Raw genomic sequence first — 12,936 nt, forward strand, 5'->3', positions numbered from 1 at the left:
CCCCTACCCTGGGAGTTTCTGATGGGTGTTTAGCTCAGAGCCTCAAGCAGGAGGTGTGCCTAGACCTAGCTGGCAGGTGCCAGCTCTGGGCGGAGGTGTGTCCTGGCCGGAGGAGAGGCGAGCTCTGTGCATGCCCCACGATGGCAGCCAGTCTGCATCCTGGCAAAAACAAAGGATACTTGTCCTGCTTGGGACCTGTTAAAGTCAGAATCTAAAGTGAGTAGATGTTAGAGGTCTGCTGGCAAGCTTCAGCCCTCCTACCCTCCTTACCTCATCATTTTCAGGTAACAGAAAAGGGGCTTGACTCGGTCCAAGTCACATAGCTGGTACAAGGCACCTTGTCTTGGATGGTCCCCAAGGTTTCGTCACTGGAAAAGAAACCTGGCAGGTACCTCTGTACTGGGAGGTCATTCTTTCATTTAGGGCCCGTGGGAATAGATTACAAAGTCAACGGAGCACAGTGTTAGCTCAACGATGGACTGTTAGCAATGGGCCTTGTGAGATGGGCCAAGTAGGTGGCTATGTTGATCCCACCATGTGCACACCCCAGACTGCCCTGCCTCAAGTGGGGCATCCCAAAAGGGTTGGCAGTGCCTCTTGGGGTTGTGGCAAGCATGGGGTGTTGGCAGTAGGAGGACTCAGCGCCCTGGAGGGAACTCACCCCCCAGCATTCCCAGGTAGATCCTAAGAACTCTTCCCTAATCCTGGTCAGGTTAGGAAAGGTGTCCAGGAAGATGGCAGTTGCTCCAAGGAGGTGATGGCCTTCAAGGTCATCGGCCAGGAAGAGGTGGAGTGTGAGACTGTGGAACGTTGGCATGTTAGGCCAGTGCCCCAGCTCTCTCCATCGAAGTGCGGTCTGTTGTGGGGAGCTTGGGAGGGGTCTCCACCTGCACCTGCTAAAACCCTGGAGCCCAGCACTGCCACCCTCTGAGGGAAATTCTGAAGCATTTAGATTATCCACATTCTGACAGAAGATCCACAGAGACATCAAAGTTGCCAAAGTGAGCCAGGGGATCTGAACCTCCTGGCTTTGTGGGAGCCAGGCAGATCAGAGTGACGCCTTTGAGGCACCCCTTCCTCCCTGGCTCCAGGGTCATCAAGCAGCTGGCCCAGGATTTCACATAGTCCTCTTGGCCATCAAAGTGGACCCGAGAAGCATCCACACACTGACCTCAATCCTGCCAAAGTTTTGTCTGATCCCCAAGAACAGCTCCTCAAATCTACAGTGGATATCAGGAACTCTTCAAGTAGAGCTCAGTCAGGGCTTTCTGAATCCAGAGGATATCCTTGGCCCTCACCCAGGACAACTACCAAGGAGTTCCCAAAGCATAAGCTGATGGCCCACCACGGCCTCCTTCCCCACAGAGAAACCCAGCATCGACACACACAAGAAACTGGAGGGGCTTGAAGAGGTATCCAGCTCCGGGTCTGGACACTGATGGCGGAGTAGAGTTGGAGACCAGGGTCCCAGACAGACTCCCGTGAAACAGGTGCACCCTCTCCCAATAAGCTGCACCAAACTCTGACCCTCCATTGGCTCCCAGCCAATCAAAAGACAAAGAGGAAGGACCCAAGGTTTGTACACTCTTGCTAGACTGTCCTTGAAGAGCTTCAAGGTAAGTCCGAGCTGACTGGAAGCCACATGGGGACCAAGGAGAGGGTGGGGAACATCCTGCCTGCACAGGCATCTCCATCGACTCATGGCATTCCTGATGGAGATGAGCAGAGGTTTTCTTACAACAGAAATTATCCAACTTCAACCTGACCACGTGTCCTTCTGGGTGGGAGAGCAGGGGGACTTCCTTTGTAACTCAAAGGGAGCCATGTAGCTCAGACTGGAAATCAGTTGTATTTCCTCAGCCCTGAGCAATGAGTTCATGCTGTAAATGTACTGTGGTCCTTTGGAAGATCCCCACTTCCCTGGGCTCATCATTGTCCTACATTCTTATTCCAGATTGCTTTCCACGGGATGTTTCTTTAAAAAATCTCTAACCAAAACTTGGGAGGGATGATGGATTCCACCTTTGCCCCCTCCCGGTCCAGCTTTGAGGCCTTCTTCTGAGGCATAGCTGGGGCACACCTAGAAATCAGGGGGGAGTTACACGAAACAAAACAAGACCATGGAGCCTGCTTAAGAGTGGACTCTTCTCAAAGCTGTCTTTTCAGAGCGTGCCAGGGCCATCGTCCCCCTGCCTGGTTCACAGAGACCGGTGTCCTCAGAGGACTTGGCTTCTGGCCTGGGGCCTTTCTCAGCAGGGTCTGAGGAAAAAAAGATGCCTAACAATGATGCCAGTCCTGCATTTTCCCTTTTTCTGCACTAAATTAAGCTGATGGCTGAATAGAGTTGAATCAGACAAGAACAGGGCAGGACCCCCACAACTGCGGCTGTTTATTGTTTTGGAACAGCCTGTCTTCAGTAAACCCAGCCAGCCAGAGGATTAAAAACAGTGACGGCTCCAGCATGCTGGCCTGTGCCCCGTGCCCCGTGCCACCTTGCAGTCCCAGCGCATTGGGCCCTGGAGTTCTGGAATTCACAGAGCAGTGGATTTGCCTTGGTGTTGAATCAGGTCCCCCCCTTTCCTTCACATGCACCTGTATCAACCAAAATGCTTTTTTTTTTTTAAATTAAACTTTATTTCCATAAGTATTTTGGCATTAAGATTAGAGTTTTCAAAGAACATTGAAAGGGACCTGCCATATTCAATAAAAAAAAAAAAAGGAACTGAATAAAAAGATATACTCACAGGAGTGTGGGCACAGGCATTGGTGAGGATTGGTCAGGTGAGCCCTGACACTCACAAAGGTGGTGTGAGCCCCATAGAGCCAAGGGACACCCAAGTTCTGGCTTAGCAATTTCAGGTTGAAGTGGGCCTGAGGGAACAGGTCAGTTCCTCTTCTTCTGTTTTTTTTTTTTTTTTTTTTTTTTTTTCATGTTTTTTTAAATGTTTATTCTTGAGAGAGAGAGACAGAGACAGAGACAGAGCTTGAGCAGGAGAGGGGCAGAGAGAGACACACACACAGAATCTGAAGCAGAATCCAGGCTCTGAGCTGTCAGCACAGAGCCGGACATGGGCTCAAACTAACGGACTGTGAGATCATGACCCGAGCTGAAGTTGGATGCTTAACCGCCTGAGCCACTCAGGCGCCCCCCCACCCCACCCCCCGGCTCAGCTCCTTTTGTGACCTTTCAACTGGGAGACCACCTGGTCAGGTGGGAAGACACCTGGTCCAGCACAGCTGGCGACACTAACCTAGAAACTGCATGCAGCTTGGGATGGAGTCAGGCTGGTGTCCCCTGGGGGGAGAGCCCTGTGACCCCAAATACGACTCCGTCCTTGAGGGCTCCTGATTTGTAAGCTGAGAGCTGTGCTCCCAAATGCTCCCTAGTTACACAGAAAAGGGCCGTGGCCTCTGCAAAATAAAACCCAGATGGGATTTTGCAGAGAGCTGGGGCCCATGGCCTCCTTGGACCTGCGTCAATACACTTGCACTCTTGGCTCCGTTCTGCGTATTCACACTGGACAGGACTTGCAGCCCAGAAAAAGAGCCCTTAGTTGAGCAATTGAAGTTAAGCCCCTTGGCTCCTTGGCTGAAAGGCATGATAGAAGGGTGTGCTGTCACTGTCCCTGGGCACCAGATGGCCAGTCCGCGCTGCCACGCTCCAAAGGCAGCCTCGAGACGCCATGGTGTTTCAGGACCACCCGGGGACGCCGGCCTGCCCGGGCTGTGTGGGAAGAGATGGTGAGTGGGAGCCCGTGGAGGCGGCCAGTTGGCTCCACAGTGATGGTCTGACCCATGGTGTCCTTCCTGGGAGCCAGGGCCCCTAAGTGCTTTCCTCTCCTCCCCCAAATTCAAAGCAGGATACACGCAGGCAGGAGGCGGCTGTGGTTTGCAGCTATGTACAACTGGAATCTCTTGATACTTGCTGAAGACATTTACGTGCCTTTGAAGAAGTGTTTTTCAGTTTTGAGTCTTTACTGAAAATTAGCCAGGGGTGGGGGAAGGACTTGATGAGGGAAGAGAAGTCGTGAAGAAAGTGTTGTCTCCTGTTTTCCCAGGCAGTATCGCTGGGGGGTAACTGGAATTTGACCTTGCACTTTTGCAGGATGACCCCAAGCACGGACAAGCATTTCTGGAAACTTCTGAAGGTGTCTCTCATGTGCTCATAAATAAATCTGGTCATACACATGGGATGCCTGCTATTAATTTCCCTTTTCCTGCCCCTACCGCCCCTGCTTCTGGTTCTGCTAAGTCATGTGACAGTGTCCCACCACGGTCCCCCAGCAGGCTGCCCTTGTGGAGACCACCATCAGCCATGCCGCTGCCCCTTACCAGGCGCTACCCGGAGCCCTGAGGGCTGCTGCTGCTGCCAACACGGGCGGTGGGGGGAGGCTATATTTGTAGTGCGGTCCTGGAGCAGTGTGGCTTCCTTTATGCCTGCTTCCTGCCCTAGGACTCAAACTTGAACCCTGAAGGGCTAGGCCAAGAGGCAAATAGTAAAACAAACAAACAAAACCAAAACCCCCCTTTGAATTCCAAATCCCTCTCCCCTGAGTCAGGCCTGTCCTTCTGGCCCCTTCTCTTAGAGGCTCCGGGGTCCTGCATGGAAAGAGGTTGTCTGGACCTGGGGATGATGAAGATACTCAACTCTAGCCTCAGCTGGGGACCTCTCCTCCACCAGACAACCATCAAATATCACCCAAATCCCATCTCAACGTCTTGTTTTTGAAGACTGAAAATTGGACTCTGATATCCCAGGGAGATCAGCTACCTTCCTTTACATCAAGGCTGTCTGACTGGCAGGCTTTTCAGGCCAGAGCCGCCAGGTAAAGTATCAGAGAAAGGGCCTTCTGGTGTTAGTGGGTGGTATTGGAAGCAGGAGTTTCTAGAATGCCAGACGCCATCAGCTTCCACATCCCAAGACAGGCCTTCTGCATAGGACACAATGCCTGCCTGTCCTTCTATACGCTTGTAGTCAAAAGAGCAGTTAACACAAGCTCGGCCGGGCCTTCCATCTCACACGGACAGTAAAAAATCTGGGTTCAGGGGTGCCTGGGTGGCTCAGTCGGTTGGGCGTCTGACTTCAGCTCAGGTCATGATCTCACAGTTTGTGGGTTCGAGCCCCACGTCGGGCTCTGTGCTGACAGCTCAGAGCCTGGAGCCTGCTTCGGATTCTGTCTCCCTCTCTCTCTGCCCCTCCCCTGCTCATGCTCTGTCTCTGTCTCAAAAATAAAACATTAAAAAAAAAAAAAATCTGGGTTCTGGGCCCCTCACTGAAATACTATTTACCAGCAATCTCCTGGCCTTGTTCCACCAGAATGCATTTCACTTCTACTCCCAAGGCTGGTAGCTCTTACCAAAATCCGCTTGGGATTCATTTGAGTAAGCCTGCTCTCCCACAAGACCCATTCATTCAACCAGCACCTACCAAGGGCTTAGTCTGTGAGAGGCAGGGTGTGGGAGCACAGAGGGGGCTCCACCCGGCCTGGGGAGGAAGGGAGGCGAAGCTTGGGCAAAGATTTCCGGAGGAAGTAGCATGTGTGCTGATCTTAGCACACCAAGTATGAAACAGGCGGGCAAGGAAGGGGCGGGGAGAAGGCAGAAGGAACAACAGGTGAAGGCTGGGAGCTCTGATGGTCTTTGTTGATTACCGAGAAGTAGACCCTAACGCATCCTCTCTACCAAATGCTACCTGCTTCGTGGTCAACCTGGGGACCTTTCTGGTGGCCACACCCAGAATAAACTGCCTAAACTGGGGATAAAGGGCATGTTGGAATCCAGTCACGTTTCCTTGAGTTTGCCTAACAGTCTGGGACTAGATCTTGAGACCTCGTCGCAGAGCTTTGGCGGTCATCTTTCTCTTCTGCCTTAACTTCACTGGGTAGAGAGCACTGAGCGCTGCAGACCTGGCCAGGGCTCCAAGTTCAATCCCTACTGGAGTCAATTAGTTCCACTCCCGGACATGCATCCTGCAAAGGTGATCGAGGGAAGCAAAGGTTAGGGTGGCTGGCTTAGTCTAGACATGCTCTCGGCTGGAAATGCCATGTCAAGTACGCGGCCACAAGCTGTTAGTTTTCTTCTTCACTTGTAATGGGGATTGTTTTGTGACTATATACACTGGCAGACAAAAGGTTAATACTCTTTTAATTTTTTTAACTGGACTCAGTTTAGCTCCTATGCCATTTTCTCTCAATGGAAAACTGTCTTGCTAACTCAGTGTAGTTTCTTCTCTTCTGGAAATGACTAGTGGCTTTGGGTAATTAATATTCTTGTCTTTCTCTTTTGTCTGGGTGGCATCTGGAGGGGTTTATAGAACATCATGGCAGCAAGGATGGGGTGGCTGGGATGAGTGCCTGGTCCACGGTCATCTTCCTCTCTCTCTGGCCTCCACTAAAGTATAGCTTGTTTTCCTGGGCCCTGGAATGCTACCTTCTGCTTTCAGTATCCATAGGCCACCTGTTCCGCAGCACAGTTGCCCTAGCCTAAGGTATCTTCCAATGAGCTGGCCCTTTCACTACTTCTGGGAACTCAGGGGGCTTGGGAGCCATCACCTCCCCATGATGGGAGTGTGAGGGACTCTGTGAGGTGCACCTCTGTCAGGCCTGTCTGTCTACATAATACCCTCACACACAGTTTCTCTTCCTTCGGGTGCCTTGTTGAACGCAGGGCTTCTCTATGGGGTCTGTGGTCTCCTAGGTTGATCACTGGAAGCCGGGTAATGGCTTCTGGATCAGGAGTTCCCTCAAACTTATGGGGGGTCTTTTCCACCCCCAGAGGGCTCAGCCCAGAGTGGTGAGGTTCTGGATTTCTTTTCAGTGACCTTCAGCCTCTCTGCCTAGTCATATTCCCTCTAGTTTTTCCTTTCCTGACCGTCAAAATCCTCCTTTAAAATGGAAAAAGATACTTATGTCAAAATCCACTGTCCTGTGATGATAGCGTGGATTGTAAGCAAAGTTCTCCAGAATTTTGGCTCTTAAAATTTATTTTTTTAATGTTTATTTATTTAGAGAAAGAGAGAGAGAGAGAGAGAGAAGAGGGTGAGTGTGAGCAGGGGAGGGGCAGAGAGAGAGGAAGAGAGAGAAAATGCCAGGCAGGCTCCAAGCTGTCAGCACAGAGCCTGACCCAGGGCTTGGTCCCACGAACTGTGAGATCTTGACCTAAGTCAAAATCAAGAGTCAGATGCTTAACCAGCTAAGCCACCCAGGCGCCCTGGCTCTTAAAATTTAATGGTAGGGGCACCTACCTGGCTGGCTCAGTTGGTAGAGCATGTGACTTTTGATCTCAGGGTGGCAAGTTTGAGCCCCACATTGGGCACAGAGATTAATTAAAAAAAAATTAAAGGTACGTGTTCAGAATAAGAAACAAGGGGCACCTGGGTGGCTCAGTCGGTTAAGTGTCTGACTCCGGCTTAGGTCATTATCTCACATTTGTGGGTTCGAGCTCTGCATCGGGCTCTACACTGACAATGTGGAGCCTACTTGGGATTCTCTCATTCTCTCTCTCTCCGTCCCTCCCTGACTTGCACTCTCTCTCTTAAAATAAATAAATAAACTTTAAAAAATACTTTACAAAAGAGAATAAGAAACAAAAACAAAACAAAATGCTATCCCAACACTCTTGCGTTGCCAACCATGGCTTCAAAGACCACTCAAGACTTTCCTCTCTACTACAAAATCACGAAAGTCTATATAGGTCTAAAACTAGGAATTTAAGCTATTCCATCTCTATCCTTTCCCCCATTCGCACCTGAGGACAATGCACACAGGACACCCTGCCTGCTCCCGGAGTGGTGGGGAAAGTGGAGAGGTACAGAGGAATAGGAAGGATGCCCAATTTAACATCAAACTATCACCTCTCTCATGCACAGAGGATAATCATTGCTGTCATGAGGGACCCAACAAAGCACGTCCTCCAGCAGCCCTGACCGTGAAGGAAGCCACAGGTCATTCGCTTAATAAGAAAGCTTTCTTGCAACATGATACGGCACCAGTTGGGTCACATTTGGTTTTATGCAACAAAACCCAAAGGGGAACTTCTGCTTCCTGGGTCTCCTTGGGCACAGCTGCAACCACATCCTCTAGATCAAGGAGCAGGAAAAAATATCCAGGGCAAGTGATGTGGAGAAGTGGGCACACACACCATCGAGGACAGTGTGCAACAAAACCATCTCTGTGGAGGATGTTTTGGTAAAGAGCTAGCAACCTTCTAAAGGTGCACATCCTTTAAAGGGGAACAGGACAATTTTAGAAGAGTATCCTACAAAAAGACGAGAACAAGTAAGCAAAGATACTTACACAGAGCCTCACTGATGAGGTGTTTCTAACAGCCAAAGAATACAAACCACCTGTTTATAGATTGATGGGAGACTAGCTAAATCAACAGTGATATATCTGAACTATAAAATACCAGGCAGTCACTTAAATCAATAGATCTCTATATGCTGAAGAACAAGATGTCTTAAATTCTGTTGTTAAGCTGCTTACTATTGACTTTTTTTTTTTTTTTTTTTTGGCAAAAGCCCCTCTTCCCCCCACCCCCCACAGTATAGAGACAAAGTCTAGAAGAAGAGCAGGACTTTTGGTATCTTGCCACATTGTTGTTGTTTTTAATTTTTTTATGTTTATTTTTGAGAGAGACAGAGAGCAAGCAGGGGAGAGGCAGAGAGAGAGAGGGAGACACAGAATCTGAAACAGGCGCCAGGCTCTGAGCCGTCAGCACAGAGCCTGACGCGGGCCTCGAACTCATGGACCGTGAGATCATGACTGGAGCCGAAGTTGGATGCTCAACTGATTGAGCCACCCAACCCTGCCTCCCCTGTATCTTGCCACACTGTTTTAACTTATTAACAGCAATACCGATATGATGTTTTAAAGAGGAGTATTACTGTTGCAACATTTTATAAGGTAAAGAAAATGGAAGCAGCAGCCCAGGAAACACTCAGAACCATCAGTGTTGCCAGTTAGGAGACAGGAGACTGGCTGGAGTGAGGTTCACACCAGCTCCTTCTGAGAAAGCCTCGGAACAAAGAGGAAGTCCCTGGGCCCAGTCGGGAGACCACGGAGAGGGGCTTCCCCATGCTGAAACCCCACCTCCCAGGCCTTCCGGGGGCCCACAGTCTTGACTTGCTGGGGCAAGTTGCATTTTCTCTTGATTAATAATTCAGAGATCAAGGATCAAGTAACCGTATTGGTTGACAGTGAGAGTTGTCAAGTGCGACTGAGTCTAAGGCTTGGTGATGCAGGAGCCAGGGAAGGGAGGTGGTGCCACAGAGACATGGGGGGTTCCAGGAAGGCGGCTGAGCCTACCTGGGGGTTACACAGGAGCTAATGATGGGACGTGAAGGTAGGCTGAGGGGAAGGACACCAGCTAAAAATCTGAGAAACCTCGAAGGCACAGCAGGTGTTTGCACCTGTGATGAATACATTGCCTGAAGGAATCTGGAGTGAAGACCTTGGGGCCTGACCACAGTCAAGGCTCACTCAGGCCAAGAAGAGCCAGTGAAGGAGACCAAGAGGGACTGGAACAAGAAAGCAAGGCATCATGGGGGTTTCGGGAGAATTCCCAGGGAGGGGTGGGGAGGACTCATCAAATAAATGGAGAGTGCACAGAGAATGGAAGTTTAGCAAGATCATCAGCGACCTCCAAGAAACATTTCTGGAAAGTAGCTGACTGGATACCTTATAAGAGGAAACGCGTGTGGGGGATGCAGGCAGAGGCTGTCCCTCTCATCTGAAATGGTAACAAAAACAACAGCAGGAGCATGGGGGCTGGGAGGGTGGTGGGATCATAATGGGGAGAAAGCAAGTGTTTGAAACGCTCAGAGCCTCAATTTCCCATCTGCAAAAGAGAATTTGACCGACGTTCCAAAAACAAGTAAACATGCTACCTAATGCTGATGCTCCGATTTGGAGCTTCCCGACCCCAGAGCCAAGCCACCGCTACAACTAATGCGCAGCAAATGACCACACCGATCCCCTCAGCAATGGGGCTGTGTGTGGGGGCACCCTGAAGCAGCCACAGTCCCTGCGCCCATCACCTCTGGCCTTAGCACCCCATTTGCCCAAGCGTGAGGTGACAGAAGCACAAATGTTACCATTTCTAGGTTTCAAGTCCCAGGGGGTTGGGGAAGCACCAATACACAGGTGTAACCTGTGGGGCTCGTGGGAGATTTGAAAGAAGGACAGGCTTCCCCTCAAATGGTGCCCAAGCCTCCGCCATCCCTTCCAGTTGGCACGGTTTTGTTCTTAGAGCACAGCTGCCTTGCACGGGGGTTTCCTTGCCTTCTGATGTCCTTCTTCCTTCCTCCCCCGCTCCCTCCCTCCCTTTGTTTATTTTTGAAGGAGAGAGAGATAGAGTGTGAGCTGGGGAAGGGCAGAGAGAGAGGGAGACACAGAATCCAAAGCAGGCTCCAGGCTCTGAGCTGTCAGCACAGAGCCCGATGTGGGGCTCGAACTCACGAACTGAGATCATGACCTGAGCCGAAGTCGGACGCCCATTGGACTGAGCCACCCAGAGGCCCCTGATGTTCTTCCTAAAGGTGGCAGGGCCAACCCCAGGAGGTGGCCTCCAGGGTTGTCCACATGGGATTTGGGTGATGGGTCAGGTGTGTTGCTGACTGGGTAGTGAATTTCAAATGAAACGGTGCTCTCTCCTGTACAAAGGTGACGCTGCCCCCCAGCCCACCCCACTCCACCCTGAGGTCAGAAAAGTCATGCGTGGCAGCTATTAATGAGGGTAGCAGCTTCCAAACTGACTTCTGGGCGAATCTGGAGTTCTTCAGAGATGTTCTGGTGGGCAAAGGAGCTCCACAAAGGTTCAATATTAACTTCTGCCTAAGAGTGCATTTTAAAAAAAAATTGTTTTTTTAATGTTTGTTTATTTTTGAGAGAGACAGAGACAGAATGTGAGTAGGTTAGGGGCAGAGAGAGAGGGAGACACAGAATCCGAGGCAGGCTCCAGGCTCTGAGCTGTCAGCACAGAGCCCAATGTGGGGCTTGAACTCAGAGCTGTGAGATCATGACCTGAGCCGAAGTCAGACGCTCAACTGACTGAGCCACCCAGGCGCCCCCCCTAAGAGTGCATATTTAAAACCTATTCTAAAAACTAAACATTTGGGGCACCTGGGTGGCTCAGTCAAATTAAGTGTCTTGACTCTTGATTTCGGCTCATGGTTTGTGAGATCGAGCCCTGCGTCGGGCTCTGAGCTGACAGTGCGGAGCCTGCTTGGGATTCTCCCTCTCTGCCTCTCTCTCTCTCTGCCTCTCCTCTGCTCACCTGCTCTCTCTCTCGCTCTCAAAAATAAATAAATAAACATATTAAAAAATACCTAAATATTCAAGACTGTAACAGTACAACATGCATCCTCAAATGTGTCTCGGGTGCAAACGTACGATGATACAGACCCTTTGTGTGTTAACCTGTGCCGTTAGGGCTGCTCACGTACCCGTAGACCTCAGGATCAAGAGTCCTTGTCACATCTGTGTAACTGAAGAGTGTCTGGGATTGCAAGGAGGGCTGTTAAAATTTTTTTTTTTCCAACGTTTTTTATTTATTTTTGGGACAGAGAGAGACAGAGCATGAACGGGGGAGGGGCAGAGAGAGAGGGAGACACAGAATCGGAAACAGGCTCCAGGCTCCGAGCCATCAGCCCAGAGCCTGACGCGGGGCTCGAACTCACGGACCGCGAGATCGTGACCTGGCTGAAGTCGGACGCTTAACCGACTGCGCCACCCAGGCACGCAAGGAGGGCTGTTAAAACAGAACTGTGTTAGCTGCAAATTCTAAGCTGGATTAATCAAGCTTTCTGTATTCTGTGCAACCAAAGCCAAGCACAGAAATAAGTTGGATGCCGGGATTGATAAAGTGTCATCCATCACCTGAGATATTTTTAAAATGCTTTCTATTTACTGCAGTGGTTTCAATGCTCCCTCTCTGATTTGCTTTCAAAGTTACTTGAACTTGTAACACGTATTAATAAAATACTTGTTCTGTAGAGCGAGAGTCCCACGTAAAATGGTGTCTCGTGAATTTGAAAGCCACAGGTGTGGCACAAAGAGCATGGGTGGACTGAGACAGGAGTCAGACCCTGGCACCACCACCTGCTGGCCGTGGCAGTGGCATCTGCCTTCCAGGCCTCCAGGTCCACGTCGACACAATGGAGCTGGCCACACCTGCTTAGCGGCGATTTTGATCCCACGAGGTAGCACCCCGTATTCAGGATGCAGTAAATACTCAGCAGCTGGTTCCCGTCCAGATACAGAGAGCACGGAAGAGTGCAGACCCCTTGGTCCCCCTCACGATCAAAGAGATGATCTGCCTGCCCGACAGTATGGGTAGCCAAGGGCCCGGACGAACCCAGCTGGGACCTCACCTACAGTGGGCGCCCTCCTGTGACAGCACAGCCAGCCACCTGTAGTGCCAACGGCATGAATACTTTAAGAGCCGTGCCAGGGAGGCAACAGGCATGGGCACGAGGTCGTGGGGTGTCTCTGTGTGTGAATTCACGTTTTTCTTTCTACAACATTGGCTATTTTTCCGTCTGCCTGCTAATGCTCTTCAGGGTCTGCTCCAGGCAGCCCAGCCACAGTGCTTTAGTTTGGGAATAATTCTGGGCCACGCGGTCTCTCCAGCAGCTGGTCTGCTTCCCTTCTCCCCGAGAACCGCCTTTCTTTTCCATCAGCACAGAGCAAACATGCACAAGAAGATAGAGTTTCTCTCCATCACTTCACCTGGCTCTCCTGAAAGTGGCTGCCCGCTTTGCAAATAATTTCCTTGGCCTCAGAAGCAAAGGAAGGTTTGTGGAGAAGCTGTTCTTAATTTCTCACTTTTGAAAAATGACCCCAAATGGGAGGAGGCACGGCAATTGTACAAATTCCATTTGCTTACTGAGCAGAAGCTACCAGAGCCCTGAGATTAAGTGATAAACATCCCTAGGGG

Source organism: Panthera onca, chromosome E1 (assembly GCF_046562875.1).
Source record: "Panthera onca isolate mPanOnc1 chromosome E1, mPanOnc1 haplotype 2, whole genome shotgun sequence".
Classification (NCBI taxonomy): Eukaryota; Metazoa; Chordata; class Mammalia; order Carnivora; family Felidae; genus Panthera; species Panthera onca.